The following is a 12,226-nucleotide window of genomic DNA, read 5'->3' on the forward strand; positions in this document are numbered from 1 at the left end:
CCTGGAGCCCAGGAACGAGGCCTTTCTCCTGGGATTCACAGAAAGCCAGCCCAGGGTCTTCCCGCAATGACACTTGGGAGTGGGAGCAGCAGGAATGTCATCTATTACTTTTAATCGGAACTGTCTGACAGAGGGGACAGGAGCGGGGCGGGAGCAAGGGAAGAGGCCTGTGCAAATCGCCAATAAAGAAGATGATTTGTTTCCTCCTCAGCCCGCTCCGGTCCCTGTGGCTCCTGACTCTGGGCGCCCCCCCCCCTCACTGCTCGAGACACCGCCTTTTGCGCCCTGCCGGGTCAAGGGGAAAGCAGCGACCCGGCTCCTGTGGGGGTCGAAGCCCTGGGAGCCGTCTCTGGAGGGTGGAGAGGGGGTGACGGCCCAGTCCGGGACCCCGGCAGTCTGGCTCGTCCCGTGTCTGGGGCTGAGGGCAGGAGGGTGTGCAGGACAGAGATCCGAGTAGAAGGACCACACCAAGCGAAGTGCACTGGGCCGGGGTGGAGGTGGGGTCCCCGTGTGCCAGCGAGTCTGTCTGGGGACCAGAAAGGGTCACAACACGAGCTGAGCAGTCAGGTGGCTGCAGCTGACAGACTGAAGCAGGGGAGGGGAAGCGCAGGGAATACCTGGGGATGAATTCTTCAGGAGGCAGTGGCCGGCACTTCTGCGATTCAAACCCCACTCTGCCACCACCGTCTCATGTGTCACCTTGTGACCTGGTGCTACTCGCAGCTTGGAAAGAGGCGAGTGGAGAAAGCTGTCCCTGTAGCTTGGCCTCAGGGCCCTGGGCATGGTGGGAGAAGGCAGAGAGCCAGCAACCCCGAGTCACTGAGTCACGGCTGCCTCGCGCCGCGGGTGCTGTAGTGCCCCTCTGCCCACCTTCCTCCACGCCGCACCTCCGGGGAGCGGTGGGACACACAGGCTGGCTGACCTCAAGGGGGCTGTCTGTGCAGCCCTGGCTTTCCCAACTGCAAATACACCAATTTACGGAGGTTCCCCAAGGCAGGAGGTGGGGTTTTTAAAGCACACGGAGGCGTGGACAACCTCCATCCTCAATGTATGGCTACTGACAGGTGGCTTCTGGAGTCACCAGCTTGGGAGCTGCGTGTCCTTATGTCAATGATGATACGGAACATTTTCTAGAACTTTCAGGTGGCTCACAAAGGCATGGCTATGGGAGATAAGAAAACTTGTCTCACCAGCTTCCCTACTTAGGCTTGCATCACAGCGGGATCACCGGATTAGTCTCCCGCCTTGTTCTCTTACTAGAGTCGATTTCCAAAAACTGGATCTACCCCCAGGGGCTATATGTTGGATCCCATCCAGGCATCTTTGCCAGAGGCTGTTGGGAGGCGCTTCCAGCATTAAAGAGTGGCAGCTCCCGGAGAGGGCCCCAGAGGGGGACAGGCCACCCCCGGGGGCCACCCCCACCCCGTGAGCTCCACTCCCGTGAGCCCCACTCCCATGTGACCCACGCCGTGCCACTTTCTCGAAAGCTCACATAAGCCGCGTGACTTGGCAGCACAGGAAGGCAGTGGTGCTCCATCGTCCCCCGGATCCTGACTGAGTGCCTGCCGGGGGCCGCTTACGGCTCCAGTCAGGGGAAGGGCACCCCACGCCCCCAGAGCAGGTGCCCAAGGAACGCCACCTGGGCTTGGATGCACTGAGGACTGGCTCTGAGACGGGAGCCCCGGCAAGCCCTGGGAAGGGGTAGTGGGAGCGTGAGGCCGGGTAGCCCTCGGGTCCCCCCACACCTCCTTGCCCCCATCACTGCGAGGACACAGGGTGGGCGCTGGCCTCTTCTCAGGAGTGGAGAGGCAAAGGCAGATGTTCTGGCTGGTCTCCCAGCTGGCATGTTCAGAAGAAACCAGGGATACCCCCGACTTCATATTGCGATAGAGGGACTGAGAGGGAAGGGGCAGGAATGAAGCAGGAGGACCAGGTCCTGGACTAGAGGCACCGGCCCCTCCCCCTGCGACCACATCCCTCACCCCTGGCTCCTCCCTCCCGTGCCCACCAGAGGAGCAGAGTTCACCAGCCATCTCCTAGACTGATGGTCCCGTCCCTGGGAGACAGCTGATCCCCAAACTCAGTGGGCCTGATCATAAATCAAGAAGAAAGGAGGGTGATGGGCGTGAGCGACAGACTGTCAGGAAGCGCGACAGAGAGCGGGGCTCTGAGTGTCCACGGGTGTCCGACACTCGGCCGGCCACTGCCAGAAGCTCTTGCGCCGACCTGGCCATGGCTGGATGGGAGGTGTGGACAGATACCGCCCGGAGCGGTGGGCGCTCCCCGAAGCCGTGGGCGCTCCCCGAAGCCTTGCTGACCGGGCCTGCGGTTCCCCGGGGCAGGGGTCTCTCTGACCCTCCCAAGCCACGCTCAGAGAGCCCCGGGGAGGCGACCAGGGTCACAGCCCACATCCCCCTGCATCCTCGCCGGAACTCCCACTCCAGGGGGTGAGGAGATGCAGCGAGTTGCCAGGGAGGATTCTGTGGTGGGGAAGGAGGTGAGGGCCTGACACATGTCACATGAGGAGTGGCTGCTGGCCTTGGGTGGCACAGCTGTGAGGTGATGAGGCAGGACAAGAGACTTCTCTTTAAATAGCTGAGGTAACAGCTCATGTGAAAAACCTGCACTTGTTTCGTGGAGCTCATGGCCCAGCTGGGACCACCCACCCACCCAACAAAGCTGTGCTGAGTGCCCAGGCCCACGCACACTTCTGGGCAGCTGGGGACAGTGCACTAAGCAGATACCATGTCTCTCGGGAGGCCACTGTCCAGGGCAACTGATGGAAGTTGCAGAGGCAAATTACAACAATAGAGAGAACTGGTAACAGCCGCATTAGCTGCAGGGTAGGTGATGAGATCCCCATTGTGGGAGGAGTCCAAGTCCTATCGAAGCTCATGGGAAGAAGACCAGCCAGGGGTTCCAGCAGAGACCGGGCCCCAGGATGAGGTACTGGCAGCAGGAGGCGCCCCCCCCAGGAGCTTCCCCGTTTCCAGGCTCCCACCCCAGCGATATGGCCTGGAGAGGTGTGCGACCTTCACACACTTACTCTGGCAGCTGCTGAGTGCCAGCCACTGGCCTCATCACAGCCACTGGCCTTGGGGCGCAGCCTGCCCCCTGCTCCCCCACATCCAGTCCTCGGGGGCCCGGGACAGTTGGCTTAGGGAAGACGCTGCCCTTCCCTTTTGGAGGAGGCCAGGTTCAAAGTAAATTTTACAACAAGAACATCCCCTATGGCAATGTCAGCGTCCTATCACGGGGATGTCGGCGACTATCAGTGTGGCGGTCAAGGTGGCACCACGTACCAGGTGTCCTCTCCTTTACCCAGGCACCATCTAGCTCTCAAAGCCATCAGAAGAGAAACCCTGCTTTCCAGAGGCGGCCTCCTGATCCTCGCTCTCACCAGCAAGAGCTGGATAAGCAGCCCGGCAGGGAGCTGCGGGGCCTCGAGGCTGTCTGGTGAACCAACACCCTTCTGAACTCCTGCCCAGGGGTAGGGGTGGTCCTAGTTTACGGGGGGGGGGGGGCAGTGAGAGACAAGCAGTAGCGCTTGTACCACACGAGCTGGTTCCTCCCCTCCTGAGTCCCCTTCTGCGGTCTGGCTGGCTGTGGGAAGTCACAGATGGGCCAGGGCCTCCCAGGAGGAGGTGACCTGCTCTTGCTTGCGACAGAGCGGGGGGCGGGAGGGGGGCCAGTGACGAGCAGGGGTCTGAGGGAGGGGCTCGGGGTTCTGCTTTCAGCTCTATCCTCTGTGTGCCCAAACCCATCCCTGGGGAGGTGAGGAAGGGCCAGCCTGTGCTGGAAGGGTGGACAGAGAGGGGCTCCTTCCAGGGTCTGTGGCAGCGGAGGAAGAGGTGGCAGACACTGCCCTGGTCTCTGGGCCCTGGTGAGGCTCTCCCCACTGCTCTCGGTATGTGGGTGAGGCCGGGGCAGGGCTCCACTTTCCTTACAGAATTCCAGGGTCTGCATGGTGCCGGCACGAGGGGGACCACCTGCCCAGGCACCCTGGCCTTGGGGAGCCTGGGGCGGGGCCTTCCTTGCCTGGATGGGGGCAGGGCAGAGCTCTCCCAGGAACCCCCTGCCCTTCCCCCACTGTCCCCAGGATGTCCCCGGTGGTGCTGCGGGCACCAGGCCTTCCGGCAATCAGCGGCTGTCTCCCGCCTCACCCGGGCAGGGCTGCCTCCTGGAGAGCTGCCCCTCCAGTCTCTGACCTCTGAACCTGGCCCCACTCGTCCCAAGACTGGGGCGGGCCCCAGCCTGTTCTGCTCCAGACGCCTCGCTGTTCTCTGAGCTCCGTAAGCGGCTTTAGCTCGGACACAGGGGAGGCGGAGGCCATCCGTCAAGGCGGCTGTCACGAGGATGGTACTCTCTTCTCCGAGCAGAGAACCAACATGCCAGGGCTAATGATAATGAATGGCTGTGGTGTGCCCGCCCTCAGAGCTGGATCCGGGGAGGGTCTGGCACTGGCTTCCTCCTCTACCACAGTGCTGCCCTCGGAGGAGGCTGGGGCACAGATGCGTCTCTCCTCAGGCTGGTCCCAGGCTGGCCTGGGCCTCCCGGGATTCAGGAGGGCTGGGGGGAGCGACGGGGTGACACCCAGCTGAGCGGAGGTCAGCTGAAGACCAAGCAGTTCCAAAGCCCTTAAGCAGGTGCCTGGGCATTTGTTCCTTGAGTAACAGGACCGACTGTGGATGAGAGCCACTTCGCAGGCCCCCGGGACCCACGGGGCCGGGGTGTGAGTGGGGGCTCCCCGTGGGAAGCCCTAAGGCCTTGGAACCCCCCGCGGGGAAGCCAGGAGGCTGCTGCTCTTCCTGTAAACAAGCTCAGTTTCTCAGATCACGTGGGATTCAACCAGGCCCTGCCACCGAACTCTGTCATCTTGGGTCGTCCCGTCACTTATCACTGCCTGTGTTTTGCCACCTTTAAGAATGGAGCTGGTCACGGTGCACCTCATGGAGGCACCTGGGTAGAGCCTGGCCCAAGCCACCCCTCAGAACGTGGAGCGCACTGCTGTCCGAGAAACCTTATCTCCCCGCCAACAATCCTGGTCCTGGGCAGGCAGGCACCTGCCAACCCACAGTTCTCACCTGATTCTCCTTTTGCTCCTCGTAGCAAAAGGAGCCTGGGATCATCCTAGGGACCCCACCTGCCTCAGCTGGGTCAGGGGCAGTCATACCCCTTCCAGGAACACCCTCTATTTTGGGTGTCTCTAGCCCAGGCATCAGACCTGGGCTGCTCACGGCTGTTCCGTGAACCAAGAAGCTCCCTCTTGCTTCGCGGAAGGCCAAACAATGACCACGTGTCCCCACTACTCTGTCATGTGGGGGGACCCTGGGTGTGTGCTCTTTCCGAACGGGACTGAGACTGAAAAGGAATTACGTTTGGATTTTGGGGGCTTGCACCGGTCCGTCCTCCTCTGGCCGTCACCCTCCCACCGGAGCACAGGCTGTGAGTTGGGATGGGGGCTCCTTTGACAGCCCCAGAAGACAGGACCTCCTGGCCTATCAAGCTGGGAGGAGTCCCCTTGGGGAAAGATGAGAAGTTCCCTCACAGATGTGCCTGTTCGCACATGCATCTTGGGCCTAGGTCAGATTTTATCTCAGGCTGTAAGACGCTCTGGGATGCCTGGCCTTGGCTGTAGTAATGCATGAAAAGTCACCTGTGTCTCCATTGAATGGAGGGAATTCAAAGCCCATCGAGCTGTGTTTCCACACTGAGTCACCCTCTGTGTGACGGGAGGACTCCAACTCTGTCATCTTCATGGTCACTGTATTGTCATCATCATGGACGAAGAGAAGGACGTCTGGATAATTAACTTACGGAGTGAGGTTCCACTCTGTGGCTCTGTTGTCGATTTCAAAAGGGGCGCCCGGCCAGCTCAGTCGGTGGAGCACGGGACTCTCGATCTCGGGGTTGTGAGTTTGAGCCCCACGCTGGGTGCAGAGATGACTGAAAAATAATTATCCTGGAGAACTCAGAGCAGAGTTCCTTTTTCCGAGTGTGCTGGGAGGAGGGCGCCGTGGTATTTGAGCAGGTATTTGAGTCTCTAAAGCTATCAAGTCTCAAGCAGGAAATCAAGAGTTCTGGCCTTTCCATTCCTCCCCTTCCCACACCCTGCGAGCAGGGCAAGTGTCTCCATTTTTCATTCTTCCGCTGTCAGACCAAGCTCAGCTGGTAATGGTGGCAACAGCGAAGCCATGGGGCCTCTGGCCGGGAGCCCGATAATCTCCTTCCCAGATTGCAAACATAAAACTTCAGCTCTGTCACCTTTCCTGAAGGCCGCCCAGTCTCTCCTCTTGTTGGGGACTTCATTATCTCTGCCTCTAATTCCTGGGCGGAAGCCCTGACCCGCAACGAGACCGCTTGGAGATGGGGCCTTAAACGAGCTCATAAGGGCTCTAATCTGATGGGACCCGGGTGCTTACAGGAGGAGCCCGAGGTGCCAGAGCAGTCTCCCTGCGCATGGAGAAAAGCCTCCGGGAGAAGAGCAGCCAGGAAGAGAGGCCGCACCAGAAACCAACCCCGCCAGCACCTTGATCCTGGGTTTCTAGCCCCCAGAACAGAGCAAGGAAATCTCTACTGTTTAAGCCACCCCAGCCTGTAGCATTCGGTCCTGGCAGCCTGAGCGGACAGAGGTATCCGTCCCGCAGAAGCTGGATGCACAGACAAACCCGGGTGGAGAAAGCATGGGGAAAACAAGCAGAAGCAGTGCTCGAGGGTGCTCAGGGGCCCCTAGGCTGCACATAAGTGCGGGAGCTCCTGGGCAGCTGCGGGCCCCATTAGCTCTGAGACACCTGGGGCTGCTTCTGACACGTGGGTGAGGCTCACCTTGGCCTGTGTGAAGCCCAGCTCTGTGCAGAGACACATCTACAGCCCCTACCACTGGTCAGAGGCCTCGCCCCGCTAAGCACAAGCTGGGGCTCACCTCCCTCCCCTTGCCAGTGTCCAGGCGGCTGGCCCACGACCTCCCAGCCTCTGGGGACCATCTGATGGGCTGGCCAGCACACATCTCGGCCAAATGCAGAGCTGTTGACAACAAAGGCTGCTCACAGAAGTGGGGTGGCCATGTAGTGGCCTTGCCTTGGGGCCCAGCAGGGCTCTTGGGTCAGTTCCATGAACAAAAGGGACAATGTGGCAGCACGGGGCTGGCTCTGTGGCAGACCGTAACCGGGTGCCCACTCTGCCCGAGACCAGGAAACTCCAGCATCCTCTCCTCTAAAGTGTGTCTGCAGAGAGAACTTTCAGAAAACAAGAATCAAGACCAAAATGAGACATCTATGAAAAGCTTTTCTTGGATTCCCTCCACGGGCTAAGGAACGAGAAGCCACATGCTTCACGGCCCCGGAGAGCCGGGGTCTAGCGAGGGGGTGGGCGGGGTGATGCTGAAGGCTGTTGCTGGCTGGCTGCTAGGGGCGGGCAAAGGACCCCCTTCACAGCCGTCTGAGGAGCACTGGTTGAGGGGACAGCGGCGAGTGGTTGTGGGGGGATTCCTACACCACGCCGGCATGTTGGGTCAACAGGACATGGGGAACGGACGGCCCAGACAGAGACGACCCCTGGCTCTTGCTGGCGATAGAGTGCTCTGCCGAATCAGTCAGGGATCTGCAGCAGAGTCAGCCAAGCGGCCGCAGAGAATTTTGGGGACAGGTAAAAGCAGAGCCCTTATGTTCCTAGGTGACGGTCTCCTCCTGGGGACCTTCTGCTTCTCGGGCCACCGCTGCGGAGTCCCACCTCCCCCTGCTGGCTCGGTCTGGAAGACAAATCTGGGGCACTCTCTGGGGGGAGGAAGGGAAGCTGGGCCGCGGAGCTTCATGAGGTTCGAGTCTGCCCACGGACGCGCGGAGAGGCTGGCGTCTGACCCACTTTGAGGGGAGCACAGAGACGGCCGTGACGGACACCACGCTGCTCTGAATACACAATCAGAGAAAGAAGCCCTGTGGGTCCTCGTCAGCCCAGACCGAGGAGGGCTGCCGTGCTCCAGAGCAGTCTTTATTAGAAAGAATCAGGTTTTTAATAACACCAAGTGGGGCACCCGAGCTGAGCCAGCTGTGTGTGTCCCCAACTGGGAGGCGTCTGTGGCGGAAGCTGGTACGGGGTGAAGTAACGGAGCCGTCTCAGCCCCTTCCTGCCGGAGAGCTCCCGCCAGGCATCGCGGCTGGGGACGGTCTACCGTCCTTTGCTTTGGGGCTTAGAGCTCAGGCTCTGCGGCCCCAGCTCCTGGGCCTGCGGGTCAGCACTTCTGGCTGTGTGTCTCTCCTAAGTGTCCCCGGTCTACTGACCACCGACAGAGCGAGCACCAGGGCCGAAAGAGAAAGCCCCGGGCCGTTCCGTGAGATGCGCCTGCTTCTCACTTCTCTCCGGCTCAAGCTTCCTTGAAGGTGGTGAGGGTGGAGGCTGGGCGGGGGGGTGGCGGTGCAGGCGTGCATGGGGGACAAGCGCCGGAGTGGGGCAGAGGAAAGGCTGACAGAGCCAACCTGAGAGGCTTCCGGGTCTCGTGGCCAGAGCCACAGCTCCTTCCGCAGGCGGCCTGGGCCACGTCCCCGATCTCATGGCCAGCCCTGAGGGAGGCTCCCACTGAGGCCAGCCCCAGGATGAACTGGCCAACACAGAGGACGGTGGCGGGCTGCACACAGCGGCTGCTACCGAAAGCGGACCCTGCGCCAGGAGCAGCGCCGAGAGCCCTCCCTCCCTGATTCCGGATCCCATTTTATCTTCCCAGCCGCTCCCGGGGGGACCTGCCCTGGCCGCTGCTGAACAAGGAACCTGGCCGAGGGCTGGCTGTGCGCCCCGGGACCCACGTGGATGGGAACATAAGCGAGGCACCGGGAGCGAAGCCCTGGGCTCAGGAGCCCAGCAGCCGGGGGCTGAGCGACGGGACAGCAAGCGGGGCTGGTCAGGAAGCCTGCTAACACTACACAACAGTCTCACCCGCCGGACGACACGGAGCCCATCCGGGCACCTGGGATCTGGGTCTCCCACACCGATCTGCCTGGGCTGCCCAGAACTTATTTGGAGAGCAAAAGAGATGAATCAACACTGTCACTTGTCATTCAGGTGCCGACACTTTCCTGGACAAGTGGCCGCGTGCAAAGGCCCGCTCTGGCAGCGGGAGGGAACTGGCCTCAAGCTGTCAGGTGGCCTCGTCCTGGGCTCCGGGGGCCCTACTCGGGCGGGGCTTCCGCAGTCTTCCCCAGCCTTGTTTCAACAGATGGCAGAACAAATTCCTAATTAAGCGCAAGAAACTTTCCGGCTCAGCACGTTTATTTATGATTTTCCGGTCCCTTTGGTGCTCATTCTTCCCTTTTGTCTTCTTAGAACCCGAGTCGGCTTATTGCCACCCTGCGCTCCGGCTCGGCTCTCTTGGACAGTCTGGGCCCTAATCTGGGGAGAGGGAAGGGGCAGGGAGTGCGGGAGTATGGGGAAGGAGGCAGGGTCGGGGGGGGGACACGGCCACACAGCTGCTTCTCAGAAGCAAAAGGAAAGGGAGTTCGTTGAGAACGGAGGACTTGGCGCAGACCAAAGAGGACAAACAGGGCTTTTTGGAGGGTTCTAGAAAAAACCACTTGGGTGAGCTTGGGCCAGAGGAGAGACGCCCCCCTCGCAGATGTCCCCCGGGGCGGACTCCAGTCCTTCCTGCAACAGGGCTGCCTGTTCGCTGGTATCTGGCAGCTTCCTGGGACTCGTCCCTCCCCACTGCCCCCTTTCTCGGCTCCCTGCCTGCAGTGGCCCCGGGGCCATGACGAGGGGAACCGCTCTCACCACCAGGGAGGAAAGGGCCCAGGCGGCTCGGCTCCCGTGCCCCAGCCTGAAACTGTAGTCTAGCCTTGGGTACAGTCTGGAGTTTACTTAACTGGACAATTTTTCTTCTGCTTCAGAGGGCTTTGTGTCACAGAGCTTAGCTTTCCTGGCACAGGGGCCCGAGCCTCTCCAGGAGAAGAATGACCGCCTGCCGGTCACCCAGAACGCTCTGGAGACCAGCTCTGCAGAGAGGCCGGCGCCATCTGATTATCAGATCGAAGGGAGAAAAGAGGCAGATGACTTGCAGTGACAACAATGTCACCATGCAGAAACACAAGTGTGGGTGACCTTCACGTGCTGCTGTGTCCCTCAGGCCCTCCCTGCTGTCAAGCGCCTCTTGCAAGGCCACTGTCACCTCGCAGGGCCCGGGAGCCTGAGGAAGGGACCCCTTGGGGGATCCCTGCTGCAGCCCCTGGGGGTAACCAGCCTTGCTGGCCAGCCGGAGGGGCTCTGGCTGGGAGAAGGGGAGGCACGATGGGGTCACAAGGGGGCAGGACGGTTTTACTCTGAGGAGGACAGGGCTCCAAGAGTAGCGTGGAAAGGGCACAGGGGCTGCTCTGAGAGGCTCTGGAGGCACCCCCAGGGCCCTGCTGGCAGTGTAAGCGCAGGCCTTCTCTGCGGGGGAGCTGAGTCTGGCGGGGTCTCCCACCCCACACTGGGACAGTCACTCTTCCTTTACCACCGGCCTCCTCCCCTCCCTCTCAACAACCTGCTCATCACTCACTAGACACACGAAGGCCTTTGTCCTGCTCAATAAACAGGGGTGTCGCTGTCGTGGAGCATCAGGACACGTCACGATCCGGGCAGCCCTCTAAAGCACAGGAGTCTCCCCACCTCTCCCCACCTCTCCTTGCCCTCCCCGGGGGGGAGGTGAGGACTCCTAATGCAGCGGGTCAGGACAGCCAGTCCCGTGTGGGGGAGGGGCAGGACCTCGGGGACTCTGGGAGCAGAGGAGCAGTGACAACGGAGGTGGGCCAGGCGGACAAGAGGAGGCTTTGCTGAGAAAACTCTTCCTTCTGCAGGTCTCTAGGGCTTTCATCTATTTCCGGAGGAGAAGGGTGGGCAGGCGGAGCCGGGACTGTGATTCCCTGCTGATCCCAACGCTGGGAAGTGAGCCCTGCTGGGACCCAGGGTGGGGGGCTCTATTCCAGTACCTTATCCTTGGAGCCAGCCTGATCCTCGTGTTCTAAGTCAGGAGTTCTCATTTTTTCCCAGGTGGTCACGTTACTTAAACCCGCGGCTTTCAAATGTGTTAATAAAATTTGCAAACAGCATCGTGAAGGTACATATAGGACTGAACCGGCTGAGGGGGGCAGACCAGGAATCCCGCTCCCTATTGGACAAGTGTTCTCCTGCTCTCTTGGCTGGGCTGGGTGACGAAGGACAGGTGTCCCGGGTTACAGAGGCCTCGAAGCTAACGCAGCAGATGACTCAGTCCTGCTCTCAATTCCCAGCAAGGAAGGACCGAGGCGGAAGGAGGTTACAGGCGGCCGAGTTGGGCTCAAGACAAGGCAGGACTTCCCAGTGCTGACAAGCAACCCTTCCGAGTGGGGCAGGGGACCCGTCGGGAGCTCCTGGCCCAGAGGCCACCCCGTGTGAATGTTTGTGGAGCCTGCCCTCGCGGGGGCGGGGGCGGGGGCGGGGATTGGATGACAGTCATGGTCCCTCCCGATTGAAGATGCCAGGACCCTGTGACGCACTGGCTCCTTACACTGGGATTCTGGAATCCTCTGCAGGATGTGAGAACAGCCGGAAATCACTTTTACCAGAAGCTGTTCTGAGGGCCTGTGCTGAGGGCTGTGTGCCCTGAGTCCTGATGAGGGGTGCTGGGGCAGTTGCAACGGGAGCTCGAGAGGAAGCTCGGGAGGGAGGAGTCCTGCCCTCAGGCTCCCGGGGAATGTCGGTGCAGGTGCTGGGCAGGGGAGGTGCTGGAGGCAGATGCCCTCTGCCAGACCTCTCAGCCACAATGGCAACTGTATTCTTTGCCTTTAGACCAAAAGAGGAATGCAAATGATCCCAGAGCCAGTGCCAGGCCACACGGCCCCTACCCCCTCCTGTTCTGGGTCTACTGCGCTCAGTAGCCGGGGCCCTCCGGGTCGGTGCGGTGGAATGCATGAGCTCCCTCCCACAAACCTGCCTTAGGGGGAGAGGCCCCCAAACCACCCAAGGACGATGTTCTTGCTCAGGAGGGCATCGGTCAGTCAAGAGTATCGTGGAAGGGGTGTCTTTTCACACCCTGCTGGCCGGCAACGCAGACGCGGCTGCCACAGCCTGCTGGGACTTACGGCTGTGCCACACGGTGCACCCACAAGAAGGCACAGCGGTGCCATTCTCGTGCCCTGAAGTGGGCAGAGCCGACCCGGGGACTTCAGGAGTCCTGGCCCAGCCTGGGGGCAGCGGGGACACTGCATGGGCGTGTGAAGAAGTCTGG

General features: G+C 61.0%; 1 protein-coding gene across 2 annotated transcripts in view; it reads right to left on the reverse strand.

Moving 5' to 3' along the window:
• TMEM104 (transmembrane protein 104) overlaps positions 1–12,226 on the reverse strand; it is a 54,283-nt gene that overhangs the window by 4,331 nt on the left and 37,726 nt on the right. The gene's annotated exons all lie outside the window — the stretch shown is intronic.

This window comes from Mustela lutreola, chromosome 15 (genome assembly GCF_030435805.1).
Source record: "Mustela lutreola isolate mMusLut2 chromosome 15, mMusLut2.pri, whole genome shotgun sequence".
Classification (NCBI taxonomy): domain Eukaryota; kingdom Metazoa; phylum Chordata; class Mammalia; order Carnivora; family Mustelidae; genus Mustela; species Mustela lutreola.